Below are 18582 nucleotides of genomic sequence, written 5' to 3' on the forward strand. Positions count from 1 at the left end.
TTTAATCAGGTAATTGGGTAATTCAGATTTCCTCCCTTCTGAGGCTTCCCCATTACCCTAATTAAACAAAGCAGCAGATTTTAACAACAAATCTCTTTCAAAAGCAGAAAGTTCAAAACAGTAAATAAAAGACATGACAGAAACTGATGGTCCATTTCTGTTTACTTGCTGCCAACACTGCCACAACGATGATGGCTTTAACTTTTTTAATTCATAATTTGGTTATTTTGTCAAGATTGGACAGAATGTGTTAAGATACTGCTGCTGCTGCTGCTGCTAAGTCACTTCAGTCGTGTCCGACTCTGTGCTACCCCATAGATGGCAGCCCACCAGGCTCTCCCGTCCCTGGGATTCTCCAGGCAAGAACACTGGAGTGGGTTACCATTTCCTTCTCCAATGCATGAAAGTGAAAAGTGAAAGTGAAGTCGCTCAGTCGTGTCCGACTCAGTGACCCCATGGACTGTAGCCTACCAGGCTCCTCCGTCCATGGGATTTTCAAGGCAAGAGTACTGGAGTGGGGTGCCATTGCCTTCTCCGTGTTAAGATACTAGGCACCTTAAATTTTACTTGTGTTGTTCTTATGTTGTCTGGTTATGAATGTGCTGAAGTCAGTTGATGAAGTACAGAGACTTTTAAGAGTGAGAAAGCCACAGTCCTGGTGGGTGGTGAGTATCTGCATGGAGTGTAGGAGAAATCCTTTTGAAAATACAATTATACACGTAATCAATAAAGTATACTTACGAGTGTTTGAACGAAGTTAAAGCTGGCATCCCAATTTAAGTGCAATATTTTTAAATCAAAATTTACTTTGTTATGAAAATGTCACTCACTGAAAATATTTGTATTGGTCTACTTTGACCACTGAAGATTCAGTGCATTTGTTTCAATATTCATAACTTTTTATCACTGGAGAGTCATTTTCAGAACAATATAATTTACATCTAATAGTATCCTGGTAATCAAATATTGAAGTCATTTAATCTTTTAATGTATGTGAACCCTTAATAAATAGGTAATAAAAAGTAATGGGGCTTTGTAGTCAGTGTCAGTTCTGTGAAATTTTCCATCACCATGTTTAGAAAAGTATTTTCAAGAAAAGGAAAAAAAAATCACCTGTCTTTTAAGGTGTCATATTTTGGAATGTTTTTTGGTTCTTCATTGAAAGTGAGCTGAAAGTTGGTTGGATGTTAACTGGCAGCTCTTTTAAGACCATAATTTCTAGGAGTCAGACATAAAATCAGTAAACAAGAGTTATAGTATCAGTGAAATACAAGTCTGAGAGCCTCTAAGGCAGGATGTGAAATTGACTTAAAAGATACAGCATTAAAACTCAGGATACAAGGTAGATAACCAGGAGGAAAAGAAAATCTTCTCTGGCTAAGCACAGGAATATTGGATCACTGACTTAAATTTATCACGATGCACAAAGAAATACTTTTGTATCAAGGATCTGACCTGCATGTAGTTGTTGGGAACTAAATACTATTCCAACTTAAATAGCATATTGACAAATATTTTTCCTCATTACATTCTTTATAAGGCCATGGGAATAAAGGAAAGTATTACTCAAATAGAACTTGCAATTGTCTCTATTAAGGAATGTCGAATGGAATGATTATTAACCTAAAATTGTATACATTATCTTTTGGTGATGAAATCACTCAGCATTTGTTGCCGCTGCTAGGTTGCTTCAGTCATATCCGACTCTGTGTGACCCCATAGATGGCAGCCCACCAGGCTCCCCCGTCCCTGGGATTCTCCAGGCAAGAACACTGGAGTGGGTTGCCATTTCCTTCTCCAATGTATGAAAGTGAAAAGTGAAAGTGAAGTCGCTTAGTCGTGTCTGACTCTTAGCGACCCCATGGACTGCAGCCTACCAGTCTCCCCCATCCATGGGATTTTCCAGGCAAGGGTACTGGAGTGGGTTGCCATTGCCTTCTCCGCAGCATTTGTTAAGCACTTAAAATTGCAAAAACTATAATGTGTTGAGCTTTGATGTGGTTGCTTTTAGAAAATAATGGATAATAATTTTAGATTTAGTGTAAAAGAAAGATAACAGTTATAGATTTGGTGTTTAGTACTTAGAAAAGGGGGCTTCCCTGGTGGCTCAGATGGTAAAGAATCTGCCTGGAATGCAGCAGACCCAGGTTCGATCCCTGGGTCAGGAAGATCACCTGGAGAAAGAAATGGCAACCCACTTCAGTATTCTTGCCTGGGAAATCCCATGGACAGAGAAGCCTGGCGGGCTATAGTCAATGGGGTCATAAAGAGTTGGAAACAACTGAGCAACTACACACACATACACACACATACGCACACACGCACACACACACACACACTTAGACTGGGACATATGTGTTAAATTGAGTCTAAGAATCAAATACACACACACACACAAGCACACAATACCCTTCATGTAACATACTGGACATTATTTTTTCTCTAAGACTAACTCAACTAATCTAGGTAAACAATAATTTAAGGTAAAAATGTAGGAGGTCATAATGGGCATCCCCCAAACTTTAAAAATATCTTTTATTTTACAGTATAGACTTTATCCTTGGGAGAACCCTTAAGATTCTGAACTCAGTAACAACAATTAAGTACGTTCTTATGACTAAAGTAATACTCTGTTACAATGGAGAGTAGCATCTATGTCGATCCAGACAGTTTTATATCACAGTACTTTTATCTCATAGAGCAGAGTAGGATTTGAGCCTGAAGTCTGATAGAGCTTGAGTGCCCTGCTTATGGCATTGAACCCAGGAGTCAATTAAATGTGTTTTTTCTTGAGATTTTCATACTGTCCCAATTTGGCTGGCATTTTTTTCTTCTAGTAGATGTGGTTTCAGAGGATGCTCCCAAAAGCAATGAGAGGATAGTTCCAAGAGGTCTCAATGTGAGGAGCATGTGTCCCTATAATCTGAGGAATGAATGCTGACCCCTCCATGATGGGTTAATTAATTCAGCACCAGGTTCAGAACAGCTCCCAAATCTCACTGTGCAATTGCAAGCTGCTAGTCACCGTGTTGGAAAAGACGCTGATGCTGGGAAAGACTGAAGGCAAAAGAAGGCAGCAGAAGATAAGCTGATTAGATAGCATGACTGACTCAGTGGACATAAATTGAGCCAACTCCAGGAGATAGTGGAGGATAGAGAAACCTGGCACGCTGTAGTCCATGGGGTCACAAAGAGTCAGACATGACTTAGCAACTGAACAAGAACAGTCACCATTGGGTTGCACCAATAAAATATATATAAACCCAGTGACATTGCCTCTGATCAGCAAGCAAGGGGATGTATGTATACATGGTTATATAAGTAAATGTGGACTTCCCTGGTGGCTCAGACAGCTGCCTGCAATGCGGGAGACCTGAGTTTCATCCCTGGTTTGGGAAGATCCCCTGGAAGAGGACATGGCAACCCACTCCAGTATTCTTGTCTGGAGAATCCCCATGGACAGAGGAGTCTGGCAGGTTGCAGTCCATGCGGTCACAAAGAGTTGGACATGACTGAGCAACTAGGCACACATTATATTTTAGTTTTGGAAAACCAGAGAAGTGATCAAAACATTTCAAATTTGTCTTGAGTGCTTAAGAGCCTGTTGGTTTTCGCTCCATGCATGGGGCTGGGGTAGGGAGTTAAGAAGGAGTTAAATAAGGATTAAAAGAATCAGGAGGTCTAGGAAACTGACTTTTGCATGGAAGTGAGGAAAGCTGGCATGAATGTTTCCTAGAGTACCAATATCTTTTATTAAAACTTTTTTTTTGTGGGGGGTCTCAGTAAAAGAGAGCATGCCCACTGATTAACCTGAACTTGTGTTGTGACAGCAAATTTGTTTTGTAATAATACCATGATGCTGACTTAAAGAACTGTGGACATGCAAACAAGAAGAAGGGCTTCCTGGGTGGAGCTGATGGTAAAGAACCCGCCCACCAATGCAGGAGATGTAAAAGACACAGCTTTGCTCCTTGGGTTGGGAAGATCCCCTGGAGGAGAGCATGACAACCCACTCCAGTTTTCTTGCTTAGATAATCCCATGGACAGAGGAGCCTGCTGGGTCATGGTCCATAGGGTTACAAAGAGTTGGACACAACTGAAGTGACTTAGCACACACACATACAAGAAGAAAGTAAGGAAGAGAAAAATGGCATTAATATTTGGGGAATAACATGATTTTCTTTCATCTGGAAAAGGATCCCCTTGAAAATCCTCTGTAAGTTTTATAGCAGATGGTCAACTGATTATGAGTTTTTCTCATATAGTTTATTCCCGTTGGCATCATGAAGCCCCTCTGAACTTAACTTCAGTGTTCCATGAAGACCAGTGCTTAACCAGTCAGAAAAAGAATAATAAGTGAAAAATGAGACTGATACCTACTCCCTAGCCCTGCAATTTATCTTTCCTTTCTCTACTTCTAGGAATCAGAGATCAGCAGTGTCTATTTGCCTCCTTTCATTCAAGCAAGGCTCATCTAGAGAAATGCTTTTCAAAAGAAGACCTACGAATTACTCTCTTTCTCTTGCCTTATCCCAACCCCATAGTTGTATTTAGCTCTTTCTGCAGTGGAGTATAATGACTGAAGCCTGACTTAAATAGAAAGAATGGGTTCTTCGGTAAAAGAGAGGGAAACAGTCACATCTATCCTCAGAGATGCTCCAAGGAATCTTGGCATTTTCATCAGTTCACTCATATTTTCAGACTTTTATAACTTGGTAGTAAAATGATCCATAGGTTCTTAACATATTTAAAAATGTGGAAAATCTCTTAGGTATTAAGTCGCTGGAATATATATAGATATATATGTGTATTGTGTGATAGAAAAGTTTCTGGCAAGTATATATATAGGTGTTAGAAAAGTTTCTGGCAATCAAGGAGACAGCAAATCTTAAAATTTTATGCCTTGAGAGATGGAAGGAAAAAGTAAGGTAAATAATTCAGTAGACAAAAATTCATTGAATGTGGATGATTTTAAATATTGATAAATAGATATCATGGACAATAGATACAAATACATATAACATGGCAATTATGCAACTATGGAATTTATCTGATGTCCTTGGAAAATGAGGATGTGTGTGTATAAATATACATACATCTGTATTTTATGTACTCTGCCTTCAGACCAACTGTCAGACCTGGACTACAGATTTAAAATATGCTCATATTTTGTTGAAACATGACTACACAATGTATTAAGACCTAAAATATATGCTCTTTCAAATATACAAAAGGATTGAAGACCAAGGAAGGATACAGGGAAAACATGTTCTTTGTTCATAAATTAGAAGCAACTCTTCTAAGGCCACCAGAGCATTTGTGAATCAAAGCCAAGGAATCGCAACTGATTTCAAACCTCAAAGTTCTTGACTTAAATAGCCAGAGGAGCTAGGGATGGAAGAATCTGGCTTTGTACTGTAATAGTTCTACTGTTTGAAGTCTGACCAACAGTTGTAATTTTAGTAGTGTGGAATATGGTCTTCCTAGCATTGATAAAGATTAGATGTTAAACTAATGGCAGAAAGTTAAGAATAATGACTGACAGCCTAGGTAATAGTCTTTCTCCATTTTCTTTTAAGAATGAATTTGTTAAGAACCTGCCTGAAGTCGGTTGGCAGTGGAAAAGGGGGTGAAAGTGAGGTAATACTGGGGATCTGCCCGGACATATCTGTATTCTTTTTACCAGCTTTGAATCTCCTCCTCTGTCATTTTTTCCCCAATGGTTTCTTGAGAGGACCATTCATTGAGGTCCCAAAGGTTCACTGAAACCTTTCAGAGGGCTGCCCTTGGGCTACTGGATGCTTATACTCTTTGGGGGCTGTACTAGCAAATGACAGGTGTAGAAGTAGGAAAACCCCAACTCCTTGCCTCAGATGGGGACCACTCTGAGCTGTGACTCACCCTCCAAGCTAGCACCATCCTCTCTGGACTCTGCCAGACTGCGCCTGGCTGGGCTCCTTCCTCTTCCCTATCTGGCTTTCTCCTTTCTGTTACCAGTTTCCGCATGTCCTAAATCAGTCCCTTGCCCGTAAATCCTCATCTCAGTGTGAGCTTCTGAAAACCAGACCTGATACTGGAGGAACGAAAGGAAGGAAATGAGTTGATTTACAAGGTCACATGATTTCTTTGAGCATGTTTATTTGTACAGTTACTAACATTTTATTAAATCATCACGTGACCACAAGAGTGGAGATCTTTTCAAAAGGAAATCACAGTTCAGTGGGTCTGCTTCTTATCCATGAATGTCCTTATTAATACCAGGAATGTTACATCTCATTGTTTTCAATATAGTGGAGACTTGAACTATTTTAGCATCAAATAGCAGAAACATTGCTTCAGGGGGGCCAAAAGAGAATCTGTATCTGCTCAAGCATCTGAAAAGCCAAGCAGTCGTGTTTCAGGCACAAGGAAACCCAGGTCTAAACATCACCAATAAGGCCTCTCTCAATTCCTAATCCTGATTTTCTTTGTTTTAGTTTCATTCTTGGGCATGTTCTCCCTTATGGAGACAAGGATGACATCATACCAGTTTAGCACCCTCTGGGAAAACAACCCATCTTTCCCAATGGTTCTGTTAAAGGGACTACAGCCAGTTTTCTTTGAAGCATCTAAAGTCACTGGTCCATTCCTGGGTCAGTAATTGTGGCCTGGAAAATGGAATGCTCCAATTAGCTAATATGAATCATATGCTCATTTATAGAGGGTTGGTGGGGATTGGGATCAGCCCACCCAATCACATGGCAAAGGAGGTGGGAAAGCGATAGTTCCCTGAAAGACCGGCAACCTACTTATAGGTAGGTGCTGGATGTTGGCCCAGCTAAAACAAATAGCTGTCTCCCACAAGACTGAAAAGTATGATGGACTTTAGAGTTCCTTTTTTTTTTAAAGAGGGGCCAATAAAATGTGCCTTACCATACTTCACAGGATCAAATTCAATCCCTTGAATGGACTTTAAAAATTATAAAGGATTTTACAAAAGTGCAGTCAGATCATAAATTATCACTCAGGTCTGTGACTGAGGGACTATGTAGGGAGGTATTATAAAGAGCAAACCATACCCAATGTTCATTCTTTCTTTAAAAAATTAATTATTATTGGCTGTGCTGAGTCTTCATTGCTCCTCAGGCTTTTCTCTGGTTGCGGCGAGCAGAGGCTACTCTCTAGGGGTGGCTGGCTTCTCACTGCGGCGGCCTCTCTAATTGTGGAGCGCAGGCTTTAGGAGCGTGGGCTTCAGTAGTTGTGGCCGCTGGGCTCTAGAGCACAGGCTCAGTGGTTGTGGCGCACAGGCTTTGTTGCTCTACGGCATGTGGGATCTTCCCAGACCAGGGACTGAACCTGTGTCTCATGCATTGGCAAGTGATTCTTCACCAGCGAGCCACCAGGAAAGCCCTCCAATATACTTCTGAAGGAGTTTGGTGACTATTTCCTTGAGTCTTGCAAAAGGTCAGACTTTGACCATATGCTGATGACCCCAGCTGGGAATTTTTATAACTTCATGGAAACATGGATGCATTACATAGTTCCCTGTCCTTGCCATTCCTGCCAAGAAATACATGTTTTGAGAGCTCGCAAACTTCCACAAAAAGTCACTAAAGAGTTAAAGCCAGTAGCTTAGCTCTCACTTGCTCTCTTTGATAAGAGTTTAAGTTTTCAGCATATTATCTACAAAGTGGATAGTTTGCTGGGAGATAATGAGAGTAGATGTTGTTACTCTGAGAATTGCTCTTATCCAACTCTACTTACGTTTTTAATGGTGGGTCTTTTTTTTGTATGGAGCACCACATTAGGAGAGAACACGGGGAATTTAATTATCAAGTTAAATAATAAACCCTTTAGATTACTTTAATTTCCAAGGGATTCAACAATTCTATTAACTGAGGTATAACTAAGAAAATAAAATCTTCAAACGATTGGAAAACCCTTGTACAAAAGGGAAACGATTAGAAAACACTCAGTACCCTGGGGCCCAAGTAATATAATTAAAAGCAGCATTTAAAAAAAAAAGTTTTTTTTTTTTTTTAAAGCGGAAGAAGGCACCAAGGCACTTGCCCTGTTTCCCAGAAGCTTTCAGATCCTGAATGCATTCATAGGGTTTGCATAATTGTCTATTTTCTTGTATTTTCTAAAACATAGAAAACATGCCAGATCATTTATTCTTCTAGTATATAAAGAGAATTTTGAAAGGGCCAATGTTTAAATTCTTGTTTACATTCTATTTATATGTCACAATCTGTAGTAAAGGTAGAAAGGAGATACATAAGATATAATATACACATGATATACACAATAAAAAGACTCTTCAGAGTCCCTTGGACCGCAAGGAGATCAAACCAGTCAATCCTAAAGGAAATCAACCCTGAATATTCATTGGAAGGACTGATGCTGAAACTCCAATATTTTGGCCACCTGATGCGAAGAGCCAACTCATTGAGAAAGACCCTGATGCTGGGAAAGATTGAAGGCAAAAGGAGAAGACGGTGGCAGAGGATGAGATGGTTAGATAGCATCACTGATTCAGCGGGTGTGAATTTGAACAAACTCCGGGAGATGGTGAAGGACAGAGAAGCATGGCATGCTACAAGCCGTGGGGTCACAAACAGTCAGACATGACTTAGGAACTGAACAACAACAATACAAAGCGATATACTATTAGTTAATGGCTATCATTTATTTAGGCTTATAAACGCTAGTTTTTGTTCAGTCACTAAGTTGTGTCTGACTCTTTGTGACATCATGGATTGTAGCATGCCATGCTTCCCTGTCCTTCACCATCTCCTGGAGTTTGCCCAAATTCATATCATTGAGTCAGTGATGCCATCCAACCATCTTTGCCTCTTCTCCTCTTGCCCTCAATCTTTCCAAGCGTTATGTGTTAAATATGTTATGCACATTTATCTCAGTGCAACTTGGAGAGGCGGAAACATTCTGGATTGAACTATGTCACTTGAGAATATGTTGAAGTCCTAACCCCCCAGAACCTCAGAATGTGACTTTATTTGGGAATAGGGTTATTGCAGATTAATTAGTTAATATGAAATCATATTGGATTAGGGTGGGCCCTTAGTCCAGTTACGACTGGTATTCTTATGAAAGGGGGAATATGGACACAGATCGCACATAGGGAGATCACCAGGTGAAGATGAAGGCAGAGATGTATAAGCCGAAAAATGCCAAAGATTACCAGCAAACCAGAGAAGGTAGGAGAGGGGTCTGGAGCTGATTCTCCTTCACACCCCTCAGAAGGAACCAACCTTGCCAACATGTGGATTTCAGATTTGCTGACCCTCAAATTGTGAGACAATAAATCTCTGTTGCTAAGCCAGCTAGTTTGTGGTACACTGTTATAGCAGTTGTAGCAAATGAATACAGTACTATTAGGGTCCCATTTTATAGATGAAGATTCTGAGGTAAGTTATCAGAGACATAAACTTGCCCCAAGTCACACAACAGTGATGGGTAGGGCTGCGGCTGGATTCAGGTCACTCCAACACTGTCTTTTCAAACTCCTCCAGTGTTTTCCAAAAACTGTCAGGAGAACCACTTGCATAAGAATCCTCTTGGGATACCTGTTAAAAGTGCAGATTCAGTGAATAAAACTGCGGCACATATATACAATGAAATATTAGTCATAAAAAAGAATGAATACGAGTCAGCTAAACTGAGATGGATGAACCTAGAGCCTGTTATGCAGAGTGAAGTAAGTTAGACAAATACTGTATATTGGTGCATATATCTGGAATATAGAAAAATAGGACTGATGACCCTACTTGCAGTGCAGCAATAGAGACACAGGTATAGAAAACAGACTTGTGGACGCAGTAGGGGAAGGAAAGCATGGGATCAACTGAGAGAGTAGCACTGAACACACACATTGCCGTGTATAAAATAGGTAGCCAGTGAGAATTTGCTGTATGACACAGGGAGCTTAACCCATGCTCTGTGACAACCTAGAAGGGTGTCTGGATGGGGTGGGAGGTGGGAGGGAGGTTCAAGAGGGAGGGGACATGTATATACCTATGGCTGATTCATATTGATGTGTGGCAGAAATCAACACAACATTATAAAGTAATTATCTTTCAACTAAATTTTTTTTTTCCTAAGTGCAGATTCAGGGTCTTACCTCAGACTCACGAAATAAACTGGGAAAATGGGGCAAGAAGCTGAACTCTACATGACATCCTTACTACTCATTTTCTGTCTGAAATCAGAGGTCCTCAGTCTCCTCACTGTGATCTATTGAACATGGGATGATTCAAGTACAAGGGATATTGAGTATTTTATCAATTAGATGTTGGGCAAGTTTTAATATGGACTTAAGAGTCAACATTTTTTTTAAGTGAGGACAATACAATATTTGCTATCTTACCTACCAGGGTCAAAGAAAATCCCTTGGAAATGAAAGTTTAGAATCTATAAAAGGTTTGAGAAAGGCAAGATAATATTATAAGATGTCTTTATTCAGATCATTTGATTGAGGGACTAGGGAGGAAAGTATTACTTCAGTGCAAATCCTACCCATTTCCCTTGAAAAAGTAAATGCTCAGTTATTGGGGTTCTACTCTGGAAAGCTCTGCTTCTTTTCTACCAGAACCAGCGTTCTGCCTAACTGTGTTCTGGGAAATGCTTCTTTTCTGTCACACACGATCATGTACTCTGCTTCTAAGCAAACTTTGCTGATATCTTCTCAGCCTCAGGTGAAACTGGAGAAGCAGAGGGTCTTTTTCTTGACTATGTTATTGTTATTTATTCCCTCAGACACAGAAAAATTATTGATGATTTTTTTAGGAGTCATCCATGAATGTGCCTCCTCCCTCCCCACTGGTCACCACTAGCCTGTCTGCTTGTATCTGTGGGACTCTGCCTGTTCAATACAGGCACTGCTGACTGTGAGGTGCTCTCATGTTGTTATTCTTGTCCTAGTTATCGACTCTCAGGATCTTTCCTTCTTCAGATTTACTGAAATATGCAGGATAGCTGTGCCAGTTACTTACAGCTTAACAAGACACCCCAAAATTTAGTGACTTGAAACAGTATTTTGTTACTTCTCACGTTTCTGAGGGTTGACTGAGCAGATCGTCCACTGGTCTGACCTGAGCTCATTCATGCAACAACATTCAGCTTCATGTCTATGGGACTTAAAGTCCAGGATGACTGCTTTTGCACACCCAGCAGGTGCTAGCTGTTGGCTGGGGTGCCTCAGTTCTCCTCTACGGTGTCTCATCCTCCACTTGGCTAGATTAGTTTCCTCATTGAGCAGTTTCAAGACATTTTGCAAGAAGAAAAAGGCAGAAACTGCAAGGCTTTTCGAGGTTTAGGGACTGGGACTTACGTAATGGCTCTTTTAGTGGATTCTATCAGTTAAAACACGTCATATGGCCAGTTCAAGTTCAGAATGTTGAAAAATAGATTTCAAATCTCAATGGGAGAATCAGCAGTTACTCACTGTGCAAAGGATGAGAAGTGTGAGAGCAAGGAATTTCTGGCCTTTAAACAGTCTCCCACGTTGGTAATCAGACACATTGTCGCTATTCTTCAGGTAATCTGGATTTTTAACACCAAAGGCCATTACTGGAACTGTGTGAAAGGTTTACTTATAACAACGACAACAACCAAATTAACACAACCCAAACCTCAATAGAATCTACTTTTAGCAATAGATAAAAATAACAAATAAAATGAATAATAAATAAAATAACATAAAATGGGTTCACAGGTTATTGTATTGGATGAATATATTGCAGGGTACTTGTGTAGCATTTTTGAACAAAGATGAAAAATAAAAAGTGTATTCTCTTTTGCAGACTCTTCACACCTGATGGAGATTAGGACAGTCTTACTTAAGCTGTGGTCCCTGGACCAGAAGCATCAGCATCAACCAAAAGATGGTTAGAAATGCAAATTTTCAGGCTCCACTGGGACCTACTGAATTACAGTCTCGATGGTGGTGCCTGGGAATTTGTGTTTTAAAAAGGTTCCGGGGTTATTCTTACGCACATTAAAATTTGAGAAGTACTAATTTAAAATAGCTTCCCTGGTGGCCCAGTTGTAAAGAATCTGCCTGCAGTGCAGGAGATGCAGGAGACTTGAGTTCAATCCCTGGGTTGGAAGATTCCTTGTAGAAGGAAATAGCAACCCACTCCATTACTCTTGCTTGGGAAATTCCACAGACAGAAGATCCTGGTGGGCTACAGTCCCTGGGTTTGCAAAAGAGTTGGACACGACTTAGCAGCTAAGCAGCCACAGTTTAAATAAGATCCCTCTTAAATAAAAGCACTAAATTAGAGATATTTTTCTCAGTCTCCCCTTTTCTTTTCATATTCAGTTCAGTTCAGTTAAGTCGCTCAGTCATGTCCAACTCTTTGTGACCCCATGGACTGCAGCACTCCAGGCTTCCCTGTCCATCACCAACTCCCAGAGTTTACCCAAACTCATGTCCGTTAAATTGGTGATGCCATCCAACCACCATCTCGTCCTCTGTCGTCCCCTTCTCCTCCCACCTTCAGTCTTTCCCAGCATCAGGTTCTTTTCAAATGAGTCAGTTCTTCACATCACGTGGCCAAAGTATTGGAGTTTCAGCTTCTGCATCAGTCCTTCCAATGAATATTTAGGACTGATTTCCTTTAGAATGGACTGGTTGGGTCTCCTTGCTATACAAGGGACTCTCAAGAGTCTTCTCCAACACTTTTGAACCACAGTTCGAAAGCTTCAGTTCATCAGTGCTCAGCTTTCTTTATAGTCCAATTCTCACATCCATACATGACTACTGGAAAAACTAGCTTTGTCCAGACGGACATTTGTTGGCAACATAATGTCTCTGCTTTTTTAATATGCTGTCTGAGTTGGTCATAACTTTTCTTCCAAGAAGCAAGCGTCTTTTAATTTCATGGCTGCAATTACCATCTGCAGTGATTTTGGAGCCCCCCCACCCCCACCCCCGCCCCAGAATACAGTCTGTCACTATTTCCATTGTTTCTCCATCTATTTGTCATGGAGTGATGAGACCAAATGCGATAATCTTAGTTATCTGTATGTGGAGTTTTAAGCCAACTTTTTCACTCTCCTCTTCCACTTTCATCAAGAGGCTCTTTAGTTCTTCTTTGCTTTCTGCCCCAAGGGTTATGTCATCTGCATATCTGAAGTTATTGATATTTCTCCTGGCAATTTTGATTCTAGCTTGTGCTTCATCCAGTCCAGCATTTCTCATGATGTACTCTGCACAGAAGTTAAATAAGCAGGGTGACAATATACAGCCTTGACGTACTCCTTTCCTGATTTGGAACCAGTCTGTTCTCCCATGTCCAGTTCTAACTATTGCTTCTTGACCTGCATACAGATTTCTCAGGAGGCAGCTCAGGTGGTCTGGTATTCCTATCTCTTGAAGAATTGTCCACAGTTTGTTGTGATCCACACAGTCAAAGGCTTTGGCATAGTCACTGAAGCAGAAGTAGATGTTTTTCTGGAACTCTCTTACTTTTTCGATGATCCCAGTGGATGTTGGCAATTTGATCTCTGGTTCCTCTGCCTTTTCTAAAACCAGCTTGAACATCTGCAAGTTCATGGCTCACGTACTGTTGAAGCCTGGCTTGCAGAATTTTGAGCATTACTTTGCCAACGTGTGAGATGAGTGCAATTGTGCAGTAGTTTGAACATTCTTTGGCATTGCCTTTCTTTGGGATTGGAATGAAAACTGACCTTTTCCAGTCCTGTGGCCACTGCTGAGTCTTCTGAATTTGCTGACATATTGAGTGCAGCACTTTCACAGTATCATCTTTTGTTATTTGAAATACCTCAGCTGGAATTCCATCACCTCCACTAGCTTTGTTCGTAGTGATGCTTCCTAAGGCCCACTTGACTTCTCTTTCCAGGATGTCTGGCTCTAGGTGAGTGATCACAACATCGTGGTTATCTGGGTCATGAAGATCTTTTTTGTATAGTTCTTCTGTGTATTCTTGCCACCTCTTCTTAATATCTTCTGCTTCTGTTAGGTCCCTACCGTTTCTGTCCTTTATTGTGCCCATCTTTGCACGAAATGTTCCCTTGGTATCTCTAATTTTCTCGTAGAGATCTCTAGTCTTTCCCATTCTATTGTTTTCCTCCATTTCTTTGCATTGATCATTGAGGAAGGCTTTCTTTTTTTTTTAATTTTAATTGGAGGCTAATTACTTTACAATATTGTGGTGGTTTTTGCCATACATTCACATGAATGAGCCATGGGTGTACATGTGTTCCCCATCCTGAATCTCCTTCTCATCCCATCCCTCAGGGTCATCCCAGTGCACCACCTCTAAGCACCCTGTTTCATGCATCAAACCTGGACTGGCGATCTATTTCACATATGATAATATACATGTTTCAATGCTATTCTCTCAAATCATCCCACCCTCACCTTCTCTCACAGAGTCCAAAAGTTTGTTCTTTACATCTGTGTCTCATTTGCTGTCTCGCCTATAGGGTCATTGTTACTATCTTTCTAAATTCCATATATATGTGTTAATATACTGTATTTGTGTTTTTCTTTCTGACCTACTTCTCTCTGTATAATAGGCTCCAGTTTCATCCACCTCATTAGAACTGATTCCAATGCATTTTTTTAATAGCTCAGTAATATTCCATCGTGTATATGTAGCACAGCTTTCTTATCCATTCATCTGTTGATGGACATCTAGTTTGCTTCCATGTCCTGGCTATTGTAAACAGGGCAGCGATGAACATTGGGGTACACGTGCCTTTTTCAGTTCTGGTTTCCTTGGTGTGTATGCCCAGCAGTTAGATTGCTTGGTCGTATGACAGTCTGTTCCTTAGCTTGGACGAGGTCGTCCCTCCTGACCTTGAACGTGGAGTAGCTCCTCTCCATCCTCCTGTGCCTGTGCAGCTGCCACTCCTTGGACGTGGGGTTGCTCCTCTCAGCCCCCACAATGCAGTGAGTGTCCAGGAGTCTCCAGCAGAGGCATGGGTCTGAGGAGGCATTGGTCAGCAGTGGCCTAGTGCAGGGTCAGGGGAACTGAGTGCAACAATGCCTGCATGGGACCTTTTGAAGGAGGTCACTCACCTAGAGCCAGACGTCCTGGAATGTGAAGTCAAGTGGGCCTTAGGAAGCATCACTATGAACAAAGCTAGTGGAGGTGATGGAATCCCAGTGGAGCTATTTCAAATCCTGAAAGATGATGCTGTGAAAGTGCTGCACTCAATATGCCAGCACATTTGGAAAACTCAGCAGTGGCCACAGGACTGGAAAAGGTCAGTTTTCATTCCAATCCCAAAGAAAGGCAATGTCAAAGAATGCTCAAACTACCACACAATTACACTCATCTCACACACTAGTAAAGTAATGCTAAAAATTCTTCAAACCAGGCTTCAGCAATATGTGAATCATGAACTTGCATATGTTCCAGCTGGTTTTAGAAAAGGCAGAGGAACCAGAGATCAAATTGCCAACATCTGCTGGATCATGGAAAAAGCAAGAGAGTTTCAGAAAAACATCTATTTCTGCTTTCTTGACTATGCCAAAGCCTTTGACTGTGTGGATCACAAGAAACTGTGGAAAATTCTGAAAGAGATGGGAATACCAGACTACCTGACCTGCCTCTTGAGAAATCTGTATGCAGGTCAGGAAGCAACAGTTAGAACTGGACATGAAACAACAGACTGGTTCCAAATAGAAAAAGGAGTATGTCAAGGCTGTATATTGTCACCTTGTTTATTTAACTTATATGCAGAGTACATCATGAGAAACGCTGGGCTGGAGGAAACACAAGCTGGAATCAAGATTGCCAGGAGAAATATCAATAACCTCAGATATGCAGATGACACCACCTGCCGGGGGCCAGCGTGAGGAACTCCGCCCATGGCAAAGGTCATGAGGAAGGAGGCTTGGCATTCGCAAAGGCGTGATCAAGCCTCAGGAAACCCCCTGTTCCTGAGCATCTACCCCAAAACCAGAGTCTGTTTTATGCTCTCCCCCATAACCGTTTCTCTCGGAGAAAGAATAAACGTGCAGCTCCAAGGCAATAAAAATTCCTGGGCGTGACAAGAGTGTTTCAGCTTACGGACTCCTCTGAAGGTTATCTAGCCCACCTGTATAGGTTCGTCCGGCCACATGTGATTGTTTACAGCCTCCCAACCTGAGAGGCACGAGATGTTTTAGACTTACTAAAGGCAAATTCTTTTGGGGAGTTGGAAATTATTAGTATAGTGGGTTGGTTAGGAATTATATTGGTGAAGGGTTTTTCATTTGTTGTGTCAATAATTGCTGCTAACTCCCTGTTCTGGGTGGGACAAGGATGTCTCAGGTCAAACCTCTTTGCTGACAAACTAGCTTGTGTGACAGGATTATCCATACTGCTGCCACTACGCACATGATTGTTTTCTACCTCTTAACCATAAACAGCACAGAGGGTTTTGGAGTATTTTGAGAGTCTTAATTAGCATAGGGCTTTTTCTTCTTGTTGAGTCAATGATTGCTGCCAGGCCTCTATATCCTTAGGCACCTGGGAATATATTAATCAATGTATTTGGAATATAGAAAAGGAAATATAGTCATTTTTAAGGCTAGTAATACTAGACTTTTTGAGTTAATGAATTTTCTCTTTTGTAATAGATCACTGTACTTTGTTATAAATCACTGTGTCCTTGCTATGTAAAAATGTAACTTTATCACTCTCTTAAGACTAAATAGATCTTAAGGGGAAGATTGGTGAAAGGATTTTCATTTGTTGGGCTGATGTTTGCTGCTAAATCTCCATATTCCCTGCCCTTATAATGAATATGACTAACATATAGGAGAAATAAGTATTAACCTTTAAGATTAATCATGTTATCCTTGGGTTAAATGAATTCCTTTCTTGACTGTAACTCGCTACACCCTCATCCTATAGGAATGCAACTTTATTTGGAGGGTGGTGCCTGGTTTAAGAAAAAACACCCTTGGAAAAAATAAGTTTTTTGGTTATCAGGAAGAAAGGATCATAAAATCCCTAAGACATTTTTATGTGAAGCATCTGATTTTGATAAAGGTCAGGACTGCTGACACCCGCGTGACTCTGTATTCATCCCTATGTGTAACAAAAGGTATATAAGCAAACCTAAAAATAAAGAAAATGGAATCAGTTTCCGGAAAGACTGATCCCCCCATGTTGTTTCTTTCTTGCTCCCCATTTTCTGGCTAAATTCCCATCTGGAGCATGGATGCTATTCCACGTAAACCAAGTTATTCAGCCTCTTTTTCTCCACTAATTTTCCTACTACACTATCCATTTCTAATCTCTCTATATATCTGTAATTAAATATGTATTTTTCCAAGGACACTGACTCCATCCCCACCTTCGAATCACCCTGGATCCACTGGGGCTGGACCCCGGCAACCACCTTTATGGCAGAAAGTGAAGAGGAACTAAAAAGCCTCTTGATGAAAGTGAAAGAGGAGAGTGAAAAAGTTGGCTTAAAGCTCAACATTCAGAAAACGAAGATCATGGCATCTGGTCTTATCACTTGATGGGAAATAGTTGGGCAAACAGTGGAAACAGTGTCAGACTTTATTTTTCTGGGCTCCAAAATCACTGCAGATGGTGATTGCAGCCATGACATTAGAAGACGCTTACTCCTTGGAAGGAAAGTTATGACCAACCTAGATAGCATATTCAAAAGCAGAGATATTACTTTGCCAACAAAGGTGCGTTTAGTCAAGGCTATGGTTTTTCCAGTGGTAATCTATGGATGTGAGAGTTGGACTGTGAAGAAAGCTGAGCACTGAAGAATTGATGCTTTTGTACTGTGATGCTGGAGAAGACTCTTGAGAGTCCCTTGGACTGCAAGGAGATCCAACCAGTCCATCCTAAAGGAGACCGGTCCTGGGTGTTCATTGGAAAGACTGATGCTGAGGCTGAAACTCCGGTACTTTGGCCACCTCATGCAAAGAGTTGACTCATTGGAAAAGACCCTGATGCTGAGAGGGATTGGGTTCAGGAGGAGAAGGGGATGACAAAGGATGAGATGGCTGGATGGCATAACCGACTCAATGGACATGAGTTTGGGTGAACTCCGGGAGTTGGAGATGGACAGGGAGGCCCGGTGTGCTGTGATTCATGGGGTCACAAAGAGTCAGACACGACTGAGTGACTGAACTGAACTGAACTGTTGACTGCTCTATTTCCAGTTTTTTAAGAGATCTCCACATTGTTCTTCATAGTGGCTGTACTAGTTTGCATTCCCACCAACAGTGTAAGAGGGTTCCTTTTTCTCTGCACCCTTTCCAGCATTTAATGTTTGTAGACTTTTTGATAGCAGCTGTTTTGATCGGCGTGAGATGGTACCTCATTATGGTTTTGATTTGCATTTCTCTGATAGTGAGTGATGTTGAGCATCTTTTCATGTGTTTGTTAGCCATCTCTATGTCTTCTTTGGAGAAATGTCTGTTTAGTTCTTTGGCCCATTTTTTAAATTAGGTCGCTTATTTTTCTGGAATTGAGCTGCAGGAGTTGCTTGTATATTTTTGAGATTAATTCTTTGTCAGCTGCTTCATTTGCTATTATTTTCTCCCATTCTGAAGGCTGTCTTTTCACCTTGCTTATAGTTTCCTTCGTTGTG

Source organism: Ovis canadensis, chromosome 2, assembly GCF_042477335.2.
Source record: "Ovis canadensis isolate MfBH-ARS-UI-01 breed Bighorn chromosome 2, ARS-UI_OviCan_v2, whole genome shotgun sequence".
In the NCBI taxonomy this organism is placed as follows: Eukaryota; Metazoa; Chordata; class Mammalia; order Artiodactyla; family Bovidae; genus Ovis; species Ovis canadensis.